This window comes from Cherax quadricarinatus, chromosome 9, assembly GCF_038502225.1.
Source record: "Cherax quadricarinatus isolate ZL_2023a chromosome 9, ASM3850222v1, whole genome shotgun sequence".
NCBI lineage: Eukaryota > Metazoa > Arthropoda > Malacostraca > Decapoda > Parastacidae > Cherax > Cherax quadricarinatus.
The window spans coordinates 32866385-32883267 of record NC_091300.1 but is presented as its reverse complement, the minus strand read 5'-3'; positions in this window follow the sequence as shown (position 1 = coordinate 32883267).

The following is a 16883-nucleotide window of genomic DNA, read 5'->3' as shown; positions in this document are numbered from 1 at the left end:
GTGTGTGGGGTGGTGTGGGTGTGTGGGGTGGTGTGGGTGTGTGGGGTGGTGTGGGTGTGTGGGGTGGTGTGGGTGGTGTGGATGTGTGGGGTGGTGTGGGTGGTGTGGGTGGTGTGGGTGTGTGGGGTGGTGTGGGTGGTGTGGGTGTGTGTGGGTGGGGTGGGTGGTGTGGGTGTGTGAGGTGGTGTGGGTGTGTGGGGTGGTGCGGGTGTGTGTGGGTGGGGTGGATGTGTGGGTGGTGTGGGTGTGTGGGGTGGTGTGGGTGTGTGGGTGTATGGGGTGGTGTGGGGTGGTGTGGGTGTGTGGGGTGGTGTGGGTGTGTGTGGGTGGGGTGGGGGTATGTGGGTGGGGTGGATGTGTGGGTGGTGTAGGTGTGTGGGGTGGTGTGGGTGTGTGGGCGTATGGGGTGGTGTGGGTGTGTGGGTGGTGTGGGTGTGTGGGGTGGGTGGGGTGGTGTGGGTGCGTGGGGTGGTGTGGGTGGTGTGGATGAGTGATGTGGGTGGATGTGTGGGAGGGTGTTGGTGTGTGTGGATGGTGTGGGTGTGGGGGATGGTGTGGGCATGGTGTGGGTGTGTTGGGTAGTGTGGGTGTGTGGGGTGGTGTGGGTGTGTGGGATGGTGTGGGGTATGTGTGGGGAGGGGCTGGGTGTGTATGGGGAGGTGTGGGGTGTGTGGGGGGTGGTGTGGATGTGTGGAGTGGTGTGGGTGTGTGGAGTGTTGTAGGTGTGTGGCGTGTTGTGGGTGTGTGGGGTAGGGTGGGGTGTGAAGGGTGGTGTGGGTATGTGGAGTGTTATGAGTGTGTGGGGTGGTGTGGGTATGTGCTGTGCTGCGGGTGTGTGGGGAGGTGTGGGGTGTGTAGGGTGGTGTGGGTATGTAGAGTGTTATGGGTGTGTGGGGTGGTGTGGGTGTGTGGGGTGGTGTGGATGATGTGGGTGTGTGGGGTGGTGTGGGTGTGTAGGGTGGTGTGGGTGTGTGTGGGTGGGGTGGGGGTGTGTGGGTGGGGTGGATGTGTGGGTGGTGTAGGTGTGTGGGGTGGTGTGGGTGTGTGGGTGTATGGGGTGGTGTGGGTGTGTGGGGTGGTGTGGGTGTGTGGGGTAGTGTGGGTGGTGTGGGGGAGGGGTGGGGTGGATGTGTGGGTGGTGTGGGTGTGTGGGGTGCGTGGGGTGGTGTGGGTGCGTGGGGTGGTGTGGGTGGTGTGGATGTGTGAGTGGTGTGGGTGGATGTGTGGGTGGATGTGTGGGAGGGTGTTGGTGTGTGTGGATGGTGTGGGTGTGGGGGATGGTGTTGGCATGGTGTGGGTGTGTTGGGTAGTGTGGGTGTGTGGGTGTGTGGGATGGTGTGGGGTATGTGTGGGGAGGGGCTGGGTGTGTATAGGGAGGTGTGGGGTGTGTGGGGGGTGGTGTGGATGTGTGGAGTGGTGTGGGTGTGTGGAGTGTTGTAGGTGTGTGGAGTGTTGTGGGTGTGTGGGGTGTGAAGGGTGGTGTGGGTATGTGGAGTGTTATGAGTGTGTGGGGTGGTGTGGGTATGTGCAGTGCTGCGGGTGTGTGGGGAGGTGTGGGGTGTGTAGGGTGGTGTGGGTGTGTAGAGTGTTATGGGTGTGTGGGGTGGTGTGGGTGTGTGGGGTGGTGTGGGTGATGTGGGTGTGTGGGGTGGTGTGGGTGTGTGGGTTGGTGTGGGTGGTGTGGGTGTGTGTGGGTGGGGTGGGTGGTGTGGGTGTGTGAGGTGGTGTGGGTGTGTGGGGTGGTGTGGGTGGTGTGGGTGTGTGTGGGTGGGGTGGGTGGATGTGTGGGAGGGAGTTGGTGTGTGGGGATGGTGTGGGTGTGGGGGATGGTGTGGGTGGTGTGGGTGTGTGGGGTAGTGTGGGTGTGTGGGGTGGTGTGGGTGTGTGGGATGGTGTGGGGTATGTGTGGGGAGGGGCTGGATGTGTATGGGGAGGTGTGGAGTGTGTGCGGGGTGGTGTGGATGTGTGGAGTGGTGTGGGTGTGTGGAGTGTTGTAGGTGTGTGGAGTGTTGTGGGTCTGTGGGGTAGTGTGGGGTATGAAGGGTGGTGTGGGTATGTGGAGTGTTATGGGTGTGTGGGGTGGTGTGGGTATGTGCAGTGTTGCGGGTGTGTGGGGAGGTGTGGGGTGTGTAGGGTGGTGTGGGTGTGTAGAGTGTTATGGGTGTGTGGGTAGTGTGGGTGTGTGGGGTTGTGCGGGGTGTCCAGGGTGGTGTGGGAGGGTGAGGTGGTGTGGGTGTGTAGGGTGGTGTGGGATGGTGTGTGTGTGTGGGATGGTGTGGGTGTAAGGGGTGGTGTGGGCAGGGCTGTGAAGTCGGAGTCGGAGTGGGAACCAATTCTTGGGTTACTGGAGTCGGAGTCGGAGTGGGAAGCAATTCTTGGGTTACTGAAGTCGGAGTCGGAGTCGGTAAAAATGTACCGACTCTGACTCCTAATAAATTTAAATTGTATAAAATATAAATTAAACAATAATTTAATCTGGAAAAGGAATATTGTGTACCAGAGTTTATTTCTTCTAAAATGGTTATTAGATTATTTTAGGTGCTCAGTTGCTTTTTACTTTTTTTGTAGATTTTAACTTTGAATTCTTTTTAGTAATATCAAAGAATGTACTTCAGATTTTTTTTAACTAGTAGAGAAATATGTTTCTGACTCCAGGTGTTTCCAGCAGGACACACACGTAGGCGCAGTTTCCTTAAGCGTTAGCGGTCGTCCCTAAAAGGTAAAAAAAACGGTGAAAAAGAAACATTAATGCCGTGAATGGCTAATTTGTCGACAGTCATCAACAAATACGTGATCTCTGTATTCTTTAAGTGGAAATCAAACAAAATATTGGAAGTGCCGAGGACCCAGACTAAACCGTGTTGTTGGGAAACAGGAAGTGTTGCCATTCGAGGGAAGCAGTAAATTGTACTACTGTTGAGTGAAAGTGGAAAAACCTGGACTACCATTAAGGGTAAATGTAGTGAATGGAGCAGACTAGCTAGAAAAAAAAATCACAAAAAACTACCACCAATGAGGAATCAGCATGAAATAAATTTAAATTGAAGTGTCAGGGGAAAATTACGGTAGGTTTAGCTGCCGTGTGAGTGGTAAAGTAACGATCCCAGTATAGTGCAGTGAAAAGAAAAGTGTATCTTGAATAAATATAGTGTATAACCTTGTGATAACCAGTGTAGAGCATTATGATAAAATACTAGTGATAAAATAAAAGAAACCAAAAATAATGAAGTGTAGCAGTGTGGGACAATCTACTCGTCCTGGTGTTGACATGTGTTTCACTGTACCTGGAGTTTACCTGTACACACAAATAATAATAATAATAAGAAGAATAAAATAATAATAATATATTTACTACAAATACATGTACAAGGTATACAGTCCTAGATGACATCAATGATATACTGCTATATAGAAAGCCGCTTGTTATGCTGAGCATTTCGGGCAAATTAGGTCAGTTTGTCCCAGGATGCGACCCACATCAGTCGACTAACACCCAGGTACCCATTATTACTGATGGGTGAACAGGCACAGCAGGTGTCTTATGGAAACACGTCCCTAAAGGTTTCAGTTACCACATATAATGAACTGAGTAGGATACTGATACATAGTGGAAAGACCCAGTGAACCTAAATTGTCAGTGGAACGACTCAAGGATAGTGATTAAACATAATGGAAGTGTTTAAACTAAAATGTGGCATCGCATGCGAGAAGTGCCATGTACCCTAGGGTAGTGTGTTACAGCCATACGACTGGTAGTGCTACCAGGCAACCACACAGGCCTACCATATACAACCATATACCCCATACCACAATAATCTAATTTTGATCAGTGTGAGGACCTCAGTAAGATCAGTAAATTAATATATATATATATATATATATATATATATATATATATATATATATATATATATATATATATATATATATATATATATATTTTTATTATCACACCGGCCGATTCCCACCAAGGCAGGGTGGCCCGAAAAAGAAAAACTTTCACCATCATTCACTCCATCACTGTCTTGCCAGAAGGGTGCTTTACACTACAGTTTTTAAACTGCAACATTAACACCCCTCCTTCAGAGTGCAGGCACTGTACTTCCCATCTCCAGGACTCAAGTCCGGCCTGCCGGTTTCCCTGAATCCCTTCATAAATGTTACTTTGCTCACACTCCAACAGCACGTCAAGTATTAAAAACCATTTGTCTCCATTCACTCCTATCAAACACGCTCACGCATGCCTGCTGGAAGTCCAAGCCCCTCGCACACAAAACCTCCTTTACCCCCTCCCTCCAACCCTTCCTAGGCCGACCCCTACCCCGCCTTCCTTCCACTACAGACTGATACACTCTTGAAGTCATTCTGTTTCGCTCCATTCTCTCTACATGTCCGAACCACCTCAACAACCCTTCCTCAGCCCTCTGGACAACAGTTTTGGTAATCCCACACCTCCTCCTAACTTCCAAACTACGAATTCTCTGCATTATATTCACACCACACATTGCCCTCAGACATGACATCTCCACTGCCTCCAGCCTTCTCCTCGCTGCAACATTCATCACCCACGCTTCACACCCATATAAGAGCGTTGGTAAAACTATACTCTCATACATTCCCCTCTTTGCCTCCAAGGACAAAGTTCTTTGTCTCCACAGACTCCTAAGTGCACCACTCACTCTTTTTCCCTCATCAATTCTATGATTCACCTCATCTTTCATAGACCCATCCGCTGACACGTCCACTCCCAAATATCTGAATACGTTCACCTCCTCCATACTCTCTCCCTCCAATCTGATATTCAATCTTTCATCACCTAATCCTTTTGTTATCCTCATAACCTTACTCTTTCCTGTATTCACCTTTAATTTTCTTCTTTTGCACACCCTACCAAATTCATCCACCAATCTCTGCAACTTCTCTTCAGAATCTCCCAAGAGCACAGTGTCATCAGCAAAGAGCAGCTGTGACAACTCCCACTTTGTGTGTGATTCTTTATCTTTTAACTCCACGCCTCTTGCCAAGACCCTCGCATTTACTTCTCTTACAACCCCATCTATAAATATATTAAACAACCACGGTGACATCACACATCCTTGTCTAAGGCCTACTTTTACTGGGAAAAAATTTCCCTCTTTCCTACATACTCTAACTTGAGCCTCACTATCCTCGTAAAAACTCTTCACTGCTTTCAGTAACCTACCTCCTACACCATACACTTGCAACATCTGCCACATTGCCCCCCTATCCACCCTGTCATACGCCTTTTCCAAATCCATAAATGCCACAAAGACCTCTTTAGCCTTATCTAAATACTGTTCACTTATATGTTTCACTGTAAACACCTGGTCCACACACCCCCTACCTTTCCTAAAGCCTCCTTGTTCATCTGCTATCCTATTCTCCGTCTTACTCTTAATTCTTTCAATTATAACTCTACCATACACTTTACCAGGTACACTCAACAGACTTATCCCCCTATAATTTTTGCACTCTCTTTTATCCCCTTTGCCTTTATACAAAGGAACTATGCATGCTCTCTGCCAATCCCTAGGTACCTTACCCTCTTCCATACATTTATTAAATAATTGCACCAACCACTCCAAAACTATATCCCCACCTGCTTTTAACATTTCTATCTTTATCCCATCAATCCCGGCTGCCTTACCCCCTTTCATTTTACCTACTGCCTCATGAACTTCCCCCACACTCACAACTGGCTCTTCCTCACTCCTACAAGATGTTATTCCTCCTTGCCCTATACACGAAATCACAGCTTCCCTATCTTCATCAACATTTAACAATTCCTCAAAATATTCCTTCCATCTTCCCAATACCTCTAACTCTCCATTTAATAACTCTCCTCTCCTATTTTTAACTGACAAATCCATTTGTTCTCTAGGCTTTCTTAACTTGTTAATCTCACTCCAAAACTTTTTCTTATTTTCAACAAAATTTGTTGATAACATCTCACCCACTCTCTCATTTGCTCTCTTTTTACATTGCTTCACCACTCTCTTAACTTCTCTCTTTTTCTCCATATACTCTTCCCTCCTTGCATCACTTCTACTTTGTAAAAACTTCTCATATGCTAACTTTTTCTCCCTTACTACTCTCTTTACATCATCATTCCACCAATCGCTCCTCTTCCCTCCTGCACCCACTTTCCTGTAACCACAAACTTCTGCTGAACACTCTAACACTACATTTTTAAACCTACCCCATACCTCTTCGACCCCATTGCCTATGCTCTCATTAGCCCATCTATCCTCCAATATATATAAATATATATATATATATATATATATATATATATATATATATATAGTAGTATATATATATATATATATATTTATTTATTTTAGCCTAACCCTACTAAATATATTTTAGATTTGTTTACAATAATTTAATACTTAACAAACACAGTGAAATATTTTTTTTTCGTTAGGTTCAGAATGATTTTGGCGAAATTATTGCATACACAAATTTTCACTTGTCCTATATGGCAAGATAAGCGTTGCTATTTAAGCCAAGATCGCAAGTTCTGCCTATTCGGCACGACATATATATATATATATATATATATATATATATATATATATATATATATATATATATATATATATATATATATATATATATATATATATATATATATAGATATGCAAAACAACCACTCTGAAAGAATAGAGAAATTCCAAGCGCTTTCGTGACTACTCACATTATCAAGGAACTATGAAAGTGAAGCATCCAAGGAAGCTATATAAGGGGTCGGCCAGCACCTCACTATCAGATCCCTTATATAGCTTCCTTGGATGCTTCACTTTCATAGTTCCTTGATAATGTAAGTAGTCACGAAAGCGCTTGGAATTTCTCTATTCTTTCAGAGTGGTTGTTTTGCATATTTTGAAATCACCTGTTTACTGTGATCTTATTGCATATATATATATATATATATATATATATATATATATATATATATATATATATATATATATATATATATATATATATATATATATATATATATATATATATATATATATATGAGTGATCAATGAGGAATGAATCTGGAGTTATACAGTGAACAAAAAATTAAATGCCATAATAGTCACCCCTATCCCCCAAAGTTCACCCACTACCCACATGCTGCAAGCCTTGGTTTCTATAAATACATCTCACATATTACTATCACCAGTGGAGAGAAAGGTAAAGTGGAAATCAGTTTTTTTCATGGCATACAGAGTGAAGTATGATACGAGTAGGATGTCAGTACAGCATACCTGTGGGACATGTAAAAAAATCCTTGGAAGGAAATCCAGGATCACATGCAACCTGTGCTTTTCCAAGCATCATATCTCTTGTGCAAAAATAAATACATACTACCTGAAAAAATGACCTCGAACTAGCAAGATGCTTCTGGTTGTGCAATAAAGTTATAGAACTGTGGGCAGGTATGAGAAAAGTACTAAGGAGGGTAATAAAAAAATAAGTAAGAAAATAAAGATGAACTCTTGGTCAGTCTACCAAAGATATATGAAACATGGGAGGGAGAGATAGGAGCGAACCTGAAAATGCAGAATGCCCATACCACAACAGATGACTCGAAACTATACAGTCACCCACTGAAAAAAAACACAGGAAACAAAAACGTCAGTTAACCCAACCCCCACACAGTGCTAACTCAAACCCATCCCTCAGTCCTAGTGCTACTGCCCACAGCACTGGTGCTGGCCCAGGCTCAGCCCCCAGCCCCAGTGCTGACTCAGACTCAGCCCCCAGTTTCGGTGCCAGTCCAGACTACTAGGGACTCTACTACAGTTACCACTAAAACCCTAAATATACAACCATCACTGCACAAGACCATAGCCCACATTACAAAAGTAGTGGAGGATGAGTCTTCTGGGGAAGGTAGTTCTCCGGAAGCAGGACGGGGTGGCCCTAGCTTGGATACTGAGGATTATAGTGCAATCCTGGAAACTGCACAAATTGAGAACACACTTACTAAAAATTATAACCAACCAAAAGCGAAATTGTGCAAATTCCATGTTTGGGGCATCTGTAAGCATGGAATATCAGGAAAAACAAATGAGACATGCAGTTTTGAGCATCACCCCCCAAAAAAATGCTGTGACCTCCTGTCTAAAGGAGTGTGTCGCTCTCCCACCTCTAAATTCTTTCACCCAGAAATGTGCCACTCTTCGGTCCTCTAAAAGCAGTGCTACAACACCAGCTACCCTGCATACCATCTAAAACGGACCAGGACAAACAATAGCAGTTACGACAACTCCACTCTAAGTGACTTTTTAGTGGCTGGAAACGAAAAAAGAAAATGGAAGGAAATAAAAATAGTCCGCCACCTTGGAGCCTTGTTGGACTGGAGGCACAGCCAGTGGTTTTCCCATGGCCCTCCAGAAACACAACTACTGATGCCAATAACAAAATATCCCCCCCCCCCAACAAACACAAAATACAACCTCATTTATATTTGCTAATATACAGGGCCTTAAGCCATCCACCAACAACAAAATACCTTTTATCAGTGGACTTCCAGAGGAGTCAAATGTGATGTTTGCAGCCTTCACAGAGACCCACACAAAAGATCACTTCACAACGAAATATGGATAAATAGGTACAACCTTTTTAGATGTGATAAAAAGAACAGGCAATAAGGGGGGGGGGATTGGCCTGTATGTCAAAGAATCACTCAGCTGCACAGAGATGCTGAACACCACAAATGATGTAGCTGAAGTTCTAACAATAAAGATCGAGAACCAAAACCAAGTCATCTTGGTTGTATATAAGCCACCGGATGCAACCTCCCAACAGTTCAAGGAACAACTACTGAAAATTTATTACTGTCTGGAAAACCTTCCAGCTCCATCCCCAAACAACTTAATACTTGGTGATTTCAACCTAAGGCATACAAAATGGAAGAATGTAGCAAATAATGTTATGGCAGAAACAATCCCTGGAGGCAGTGCAGATGAAAGGTCACACATACATGAGCTACTAAATTTCTGCGATAAACACACCTTAAGTCAGCAGATAGTGGAGTCAACAAGACTGGAAAACACACTTGACCTGGTAAGAGACATAACAATATAAAAAACAATTCCGATCACAATCTAATCAAAGTTCAGACTTACATGCACAGCGGTCCTGATCAGCAAAATGCAAGTAGCTGTGAAGGTGTCTTCAACAAATACAACTGCAACAAGAACATCAACTGGGACCAGGTGAACCATGTCTTAAATGAAACATGGGAAGATATCTTAAATAACATGGATCCAAACCAATGCCTTGATAGTATCAACTTCCTGGCAGCTGAAGTATGTTCAAGGCATATTCCCCTAAGAAAAAAGAGAAGTAAACTGGAGAAAGACACTCTCTCTTCAGAAGATGATGAAGAATCACTGAGCTCCTCAAGAACGCTAGATTATCTGATACACGGAAGGAAGCTCTGATCAGGGAAGTGGAAAGTGTCGAACATAAGTTAAAGGACTCTTACAGGAACCAGGAGAGACAAGAGGAGCTAAAAACGATTAATGAAATTGAAAGAAATTCGAAATATTTCTTTTCATATGCCAAAAATAAGGCAAATACCACATCTACTATCGGGACCTTGTTCAGACAAGATGGGACTTACACAGACGACAACAAAAAAAATGAGTGAGATACTGAAATCCCAATACGACTCTGTGTTTAGCAAGCCACTAATCAGTCTAAAGATCGAAAATCCACATGATTTTTTTTCATTAATGAGCCTCATAACTTCATCAATGTATGCCAGATTCCCGACATTACCCTAATTCCAACAGACTTTGAAAAAACCATTGACAACATGCCCATGCATTCAGTCCCAGACTCAGACTCGTGGAACTCTATGTTCATTAAGAACTGCAAGAAACCCCTTTTGCGTGCGCTAAGTATACTATGAAGAATGAGCTTAGACAATGGTGAAATTCCACAATCACTAAAAGAAACGGATATAGCCCCACTCCATAAAGGTGGCAGCAAAGCGTTAGCTAATTAGAACTATAAACCAATAGCTCTAACGTCCCACATCATAAAAATCTTTGAGTGTTAAAAAGCACGAATGCAAACCACTAGGATTCCCAAAAACTGCAGAATCCAGGGCAACATGTGTTCAGAGCACGTCGCTCCTGCCTCTCGCAACTACTGGATCACTATGATATGGTCTTGGATGCACTGGAAGAAAAACAGAATGCAGATGTAATGTACACAGACTTTGTAAAAGCCTTTGACAAGTTTGGTTATGGCGTAATAGCACACAAAATACGTGCTAAAGGAATAACTGGCAAAGTGGGCAGATGGACCTTCAACTTTCTAACCAATCGAACACAAAGAGTAGTGGTCAACAGAGTTAAATCGGAAGCTGCTATAGTGAAAAACTCTCTTCCACAAGGCACAGTACTCGCCCCCATCCTGTTCCTCATCTTCATATCAGACATAGACGGAGATGTAATCCACAGCACCGTATCATCCTTTGCTGACGATACTAGGATCTGCATTAGACTGTTATCTATTGAGGACACAGTTAGCCTCCAAGAAGATATAAACCACGTTTTGCAATGGGCAACAGAGAACAATATGATGTTCAATGAAGACAAATTCCAACTGCCCCGTTATGGAAAACTGGAGGAGATAATAACTAGAACTGAGAATACTACAAACTTTGATAATACAATAGAGCGGAAAAATAATGTAAGGGACCTGGGAGTGGTAATGTCTGAGGATCTCACTCTCAAGGATCACAACAGTGCCATGATCACAACTCCAAAGAAAATGATAGGATGGACAATGAGAACGTCCAAAGCAAGAGATTCCAAGCCAATAATGATCCTTTTCAAATCACTTGTTCTCTCTAGGCTGGAATACTGCTGTACATTAACATCTCCGTTCAAAGTAGGTGAAATTGCAGATCTAGAATGTGTACAGAGAACCTTTACTGCACAGATAAATTCTCTCAAAAACCTCAACTACTGGGAACGCTTGGAAGCACCTGACTTGTACTCGCTGGAAGGCAGGCGAGAGATATATATCATAATCCACACTTGGAAAATCCTAGAAGGAATGGTCACGAATCTGCACACACAAATCACTCCCTAAGAAAGTAAAAGACTGTGCAGGCGGTGCAAAATACCGCCAATGAAAAGTAGGGGCGCCATCGGTACACTAAGGGAAAACACATTAAGTGTCCGGGGCCCAAGATTGTTCAACAGCCTCCCACAATGCATAAGGGGAATTACCAATGGGACCCTGGCTGCCTTCAAGAGGGAGCTGAAGAGATACTTAAACTCGGTGCCGGATCAGCCGGGTTGTGGTTCGTACGCTGGACTGTGTGCGACCAGCAGTAACAGCCTGGTTCATCAGGCCCTGATCCACCGGGGATGGCCTGGTCGTGGACCGGACCTCGGGGACGTTGATCCCCGGAATACCCTCCAGGTAGACTCACCTTTTCTTAAATAAATAAAATAAAAAATCCAGAATGGCATAGCTATAGCATTTAGATCCAAACTTGAACAGGTTACTGAGCTTGTGTGTTGCATGCCTACGGTCCATATAGCAAATATATAATAAGTATATTGATAATTTATTCCCTTTAATCGATAAATAATTAAAGGAGTCGGAGTCGGAAGTGCCATAAACATAGGAGTCGGAGTCGGTCTTATGTGCCGACTCCACAGTCCTGGGTGTGGAGTGTGTGTGAGGAAGTGTTGGGTGTTTGTAGGGAGGTGTGGGATGTATGTGGGGAGGTGTGATGAATGGTTTGAAAAACCGACAAGTTGAAGATTGAGACACTTATGCAACATATGGGAATCTTTATTCAGGAAACGTTTCGCCACACAGTGGCTTCATCAGTCCGATACAAAGTAGAAAGGCGTAAGGAGAGGAGGAGTTTGAGGTAATCAGTCCCTCAGCCTGGAGTCGATGTGTTCAGTCCATCAATCTTGTAGAATTCTACTTGTGACTCCCGTATTGCAGTTAGCGTATGTACTAGGAGGGATCTGGTATGAATATTTTTTCCGTCTCTATTAAAGAATTTTTGTTTTTGACCTTCTAATCAAACCAACGTATAGTGGGTGAGAAACTTCCTTCCTTAGGAAGTGGTGCAGCTAATTTTCCGAGAGACTGCTAAAAGCATTGGTTTGGTTTGGAAATAGGGTAGATGATGAGTGGAACAGTCTGCCTAGTGAGGTTATTGGAGCTAAAACGTTGGGTAGTTTCCAATTTAAGTTAGATAAATACATGAGTGAGAGGGGTTGGATTTGAGTGAGACTTGCATAATGAGTAAACAAAATCATCAAAATATATTTCTTGGGTAGCATTGTAAATTGGGTTACCTGGAGGTTATTCCGGGGATCAACGCCCCCGCGGCCCGGTCCACGACCAGGCCTCCCGATGGATCAGGGCCTGATCAACTAGGCTGTTACTGCTGGCCGCACGCAGTCCGACGTACAAGCCACAGCCCGGCTGATCCGGCACCGACTTTAGGTATCTGTCCAGCTCTCTCTTGAAGGCAGCCAGGGGTTTATTGGCAATTCCCCTAATGCTTGATGGGAGGCTGTTGAACAGTTTTGGGCCCCGGACACTTATGGTGTTTTCTCTTAGTGTACCAATGGCGCCCCTACTTTTTATTGGCGGCATTTTGCATCGCCTGCCCAGTCTTTTACTTTCGTAGGGAGTGATTTCTGTGTGCAGATTTGGGACCATTCCTTCCAAGATTTTCCAAGTGTAGATTATGATATATCTCTCCCTCCTGCGTTCCAACGAGTACAAGTCAAGTGCTTCCAAGCGTTCCCAGTAGTTAAGGTGCTTGACAGAACTTATACGTGCAGTAAAGGATCTCTGTACACTCTCTAGATCTGCGATTTCACCTGCTTTGTATGGAGATGTTAATGTACAGCAGTATTCCAGCCTAGAGAGAACAAGTGATTTGAAAAGGATCATCATGGGCTTGGCATCTCTCGTTTTGAAAGTTCTCATTATCCATCCTATCATTTTCTTTGCACGTGCGATCGTGGCACTGTTGTGATCCTTGAAAGTGAGATCCTCAGACATTACTACTCCCAGGTCCCTTACATTATTTTTCTGCTCTATTGTATGGCCGGAGTCAGTAGTATACTCTGTTCTAGTTATTATCTCCTCCAGTTTTCCATAACGGAGTAGTTGGAATTTGTCCTCATTGAACATCATATTGTTTACCGTTGCCCACTGGAAAACTTTGTTTATATCTTCTTGGAGGTTAACCGCGTCCTCAGCAGATGACAGCCTCATGCAGATCCTAGTATCATCCGCAAAGGATGATACGGTGCTGTGGTGTATATCTCTGTTTATGTCTGATATGAGGATAAGGAATAAGATGGGGGCGAGTACTGTGCCTTGTGGAACAGAGCTCTTCACTATGGCAGCCTCCGATTTAACTCTGTTGACCACTACTCTTTGTGTTCGATTTGTTAGGAAGTTGAAGATCCATCTCCCCACTTTCCCAGTTATTCCTTTAGCACGTATTTTATGGGCTATTACGCCATGATCGCATTTGTCAAATGCTTTTGCAAAGTCTGTGTATATTACATCTGCATTCTGATTTTCTTCCAGTGCATCCAAGGCCATGTCATAGTGATCCAGTAGTTGTGAGAGGCAGGAGCGACCTGCCCTGAACCCATGTTGCCCTGGATTGTGCAGATTTTGGGAATCCAGGTGATTTGCAATCCTGCTTCTTAGCACTCTTTCAAAGATTTTTATGATGTGGGATGTCAGAGCTATTGGTCTATAGTTCTTAGCTAATGCTTTGCTGCCACCTTTATGGAGTGGGGCTATATCCGTTGTTTTAAGTGACTGTGGAATTTCACCCATGTCCAAGCTCCTCCTCCATAGTGTACTTAGGGCACGCAAGAGGGGTTTCTTGCAGTTCTTAATGAAAACAGAGTTCCACGAGTCTGGGCCCGGGGCTGAGTGCATAGGCATGTTGTCAATGGCTTTTTCGAAATCTATCGGAGTTAGGGTAATGTCGGAAATCTGGCATACATTTATGGAGTTTTGAGGCTCATTCATGAAGAAATCATTTGGGTCGTCGATCCTCAGACCGATTAGTGGTTCACTAAACACAGAGTCGTACTGGGATTTCAATATTTCACTCATTTCCTTGTTGTCGTCTGTGTAAGTCCCATCCTGTCTGAGTAAGGGCCCGATACTAGATGTGGTATTTGCCTTGTTTTTGGCATATGAAAAGAAATATTTTGAATTTCTTTCAATTTCACTAATAGCTTTAAGCTCCTCCTGCCTCTCCTGGTTCCTGTAAGAGTCATTTAGCTTAAGTTCGATAGTTTTCACTTCCCTGGTCAGCGCCTCCCTTTGTGTATCAGATATTCTAGCACTCCTGAGGAGCTCAGTGACTCTTCGTCGTCTTCTGTAGAGGGAGCGTCTTTTTCTCTCCAGTTTACTCCTGCTCTTCTTCTTTCTTAGGGGAATATGCCTAGAACATGCTTCGGCTACCAGGCAGTTGATCCTTTCAAGGCACTGGTTTGGGTCCATGTCATTTAAGACATCTTCCCAACATGTTTCGTTTAGGACATGGTTTACCTGGTCCCAGTTGATGTTCTTGTTGTTGAAATTGTATTTTGTGAAGGCACCTTCACAGGTACATGCATTCTGTTGTTCAGGACCCCTATGCATGTACGTCTGGACTTCGATTAGATTGTGATCGGAATTAGTTGTTTTTGATATTCTTATGTCTCTTATCAGGTCCTCATTATTTGTGAAGATAAGGTCAAGTGTGTTTTCTAGTCTTGTTGGCTCCACTATCTGCTGGCTTAAGGTGTGTTTTTCGCAGAGACTTAGTAGCTCATGTGTGTGTGACCTTTCATCTGCGCTACCTCCGGGGATTGTTTCAGCTATAACATTATTTGCTACATTCTTCCATTTTGTATGCCTTAGGTTGAAATCACCAAGCAGTAAGATGTTTGGGGATGGAGCTGGAAGGTTTTCCAAACAGTTGGGCAAATATTTTGTTAGTGGGAAGAATTGTTAAGGACTTGCCTAGTATGGGCCAACAGGCCTGCTGCAGTGTTCCTCCTTTCTTATGTTCTTATGTATCGGACTGATGAAGCCACTGTGTGGCGAAACGTTTCCTGAATAAAGATTCCCATATGTTGCATAAGTGTCTCAATCTTCAACTTGTCGGTTTTTCAAACCATTCATCACAACTGTCTGACACTGCAGCATCATGGGATCTTGTTACAAAGAATTCTTCAACTCTTGTCCAACCTTTGGACGAAGGCCTACTTCGACTAGTGGATGGTACCACTATGACCTCACCTCCCCCTGCTTCGCCTCACCTCACTACAGTATATAAGCCACGTCTACGGCCCTATGCTGTACATTCTACAAGATTGATGGACTGAACACATCGACTCCAGGCTGAGGGACTGATTACCTCAAACTCCTCCTCCCCTTACGCCTTTCTACTTTGTATCGGACTGATAAAGCCACTGTGTGGCGAAACGTTTCCTGAATAAAGATTCCCATATGTTGCATAAGTGTCTCAATCAGAGCTTCAGAACCTTGCATTTATCTACATTGAACTGCATCTGCCACTTTTCTGACCAAGAGTAGAGTTTGTCTAAATCCTCCTGAAGTTCCCTAACATCTACGTTTGAATCAATTATCCTACCTATCTTCGTGTCATCGGCGAATTTGCTCATATAACTAGTAATTCCTTCATCAAGATCATTGATATATATTATAAACAACAACGGGCCCAAGACTGATCCCTGTGGAACGCCACTTGTTACCGATCCCCACTCGGATTTAACCCCATTTATGGACACTCTCTGCTTCCTGTCTGTGAGCCATGATTCGATCCACGAGAGCACCCTTCCCCCAATGCCATGAGCTGCTACTTTCTTCAACAGTCTTTGGTGCGGAACTCTATCAAATGCCTTACTAAAATCTAAGTAAACAATATCAAATTCTTTATCGTGGTCAACAGCCTCAAAAGCTTTACTGAAGAAAGTTAATAAGTTAGTTAGACAAGACCGGCCTCTTGTGAATCCATGCTGAGTATCATTAATCAAGCTATGCTTATCAAGATGGCTTCTTATAATCTCAGCTATAATTGACTCTAGTGATTTGCCTACAATTGAGGTCAGGCTTATTGGGCGGTAATTTGACGGTAACGACTTGTCCCCTGTTTTAAAAATAGGAATTACATTAGCCATCTTCCACATATCAGACACTACACCTGTTTGAAGAGATAAATTAAAAATATTAGTTAATGGTTCACAGACTTCCATTTTGCATTCCTTTAGAACCCTTGAAAAAACCTCATCAGGACCCGGTGACTTATTTTGCTTCAGTCGGTCTATCTGCTTCACAACCATTTCACTAGTGACTGTGATGTTACATAATTTATCTTCTTCTGGCCCACTATAAAAATTAATTACCGGAATATTATTAGTGTCTTCCTGTGTAAAAACCGAGAGAAAATAATTATTTAAAATCGAGCACATTTCATTCTCTTTGTCAGTAAGATGCCCATAGTTATTTTTAAGGGGACCTATCTTATCTCTGACTTTTGTTCTATATACCTGGAAAAAACTTTTTGGGTTAGTTTTAGAATCCCTAGCAACTTTAATTTCATAGTCCCTTTTAGCTTTTCTTATCCCCTTTTTAATGTCCCTCTTAATGTCAATATACTGATTCATAAGATGACCCTCGCCTTTTTTGATACGCCTATAAATTCCTTTCTTATGCCCTAGTTGATATTTCAGCCTATTATTCATCCATTTTGGGTCATTTCTATTTGATCTAATTTCTTTATAAGGGATAAACGTTCTTTGAGCAGCATGTATTGTGTT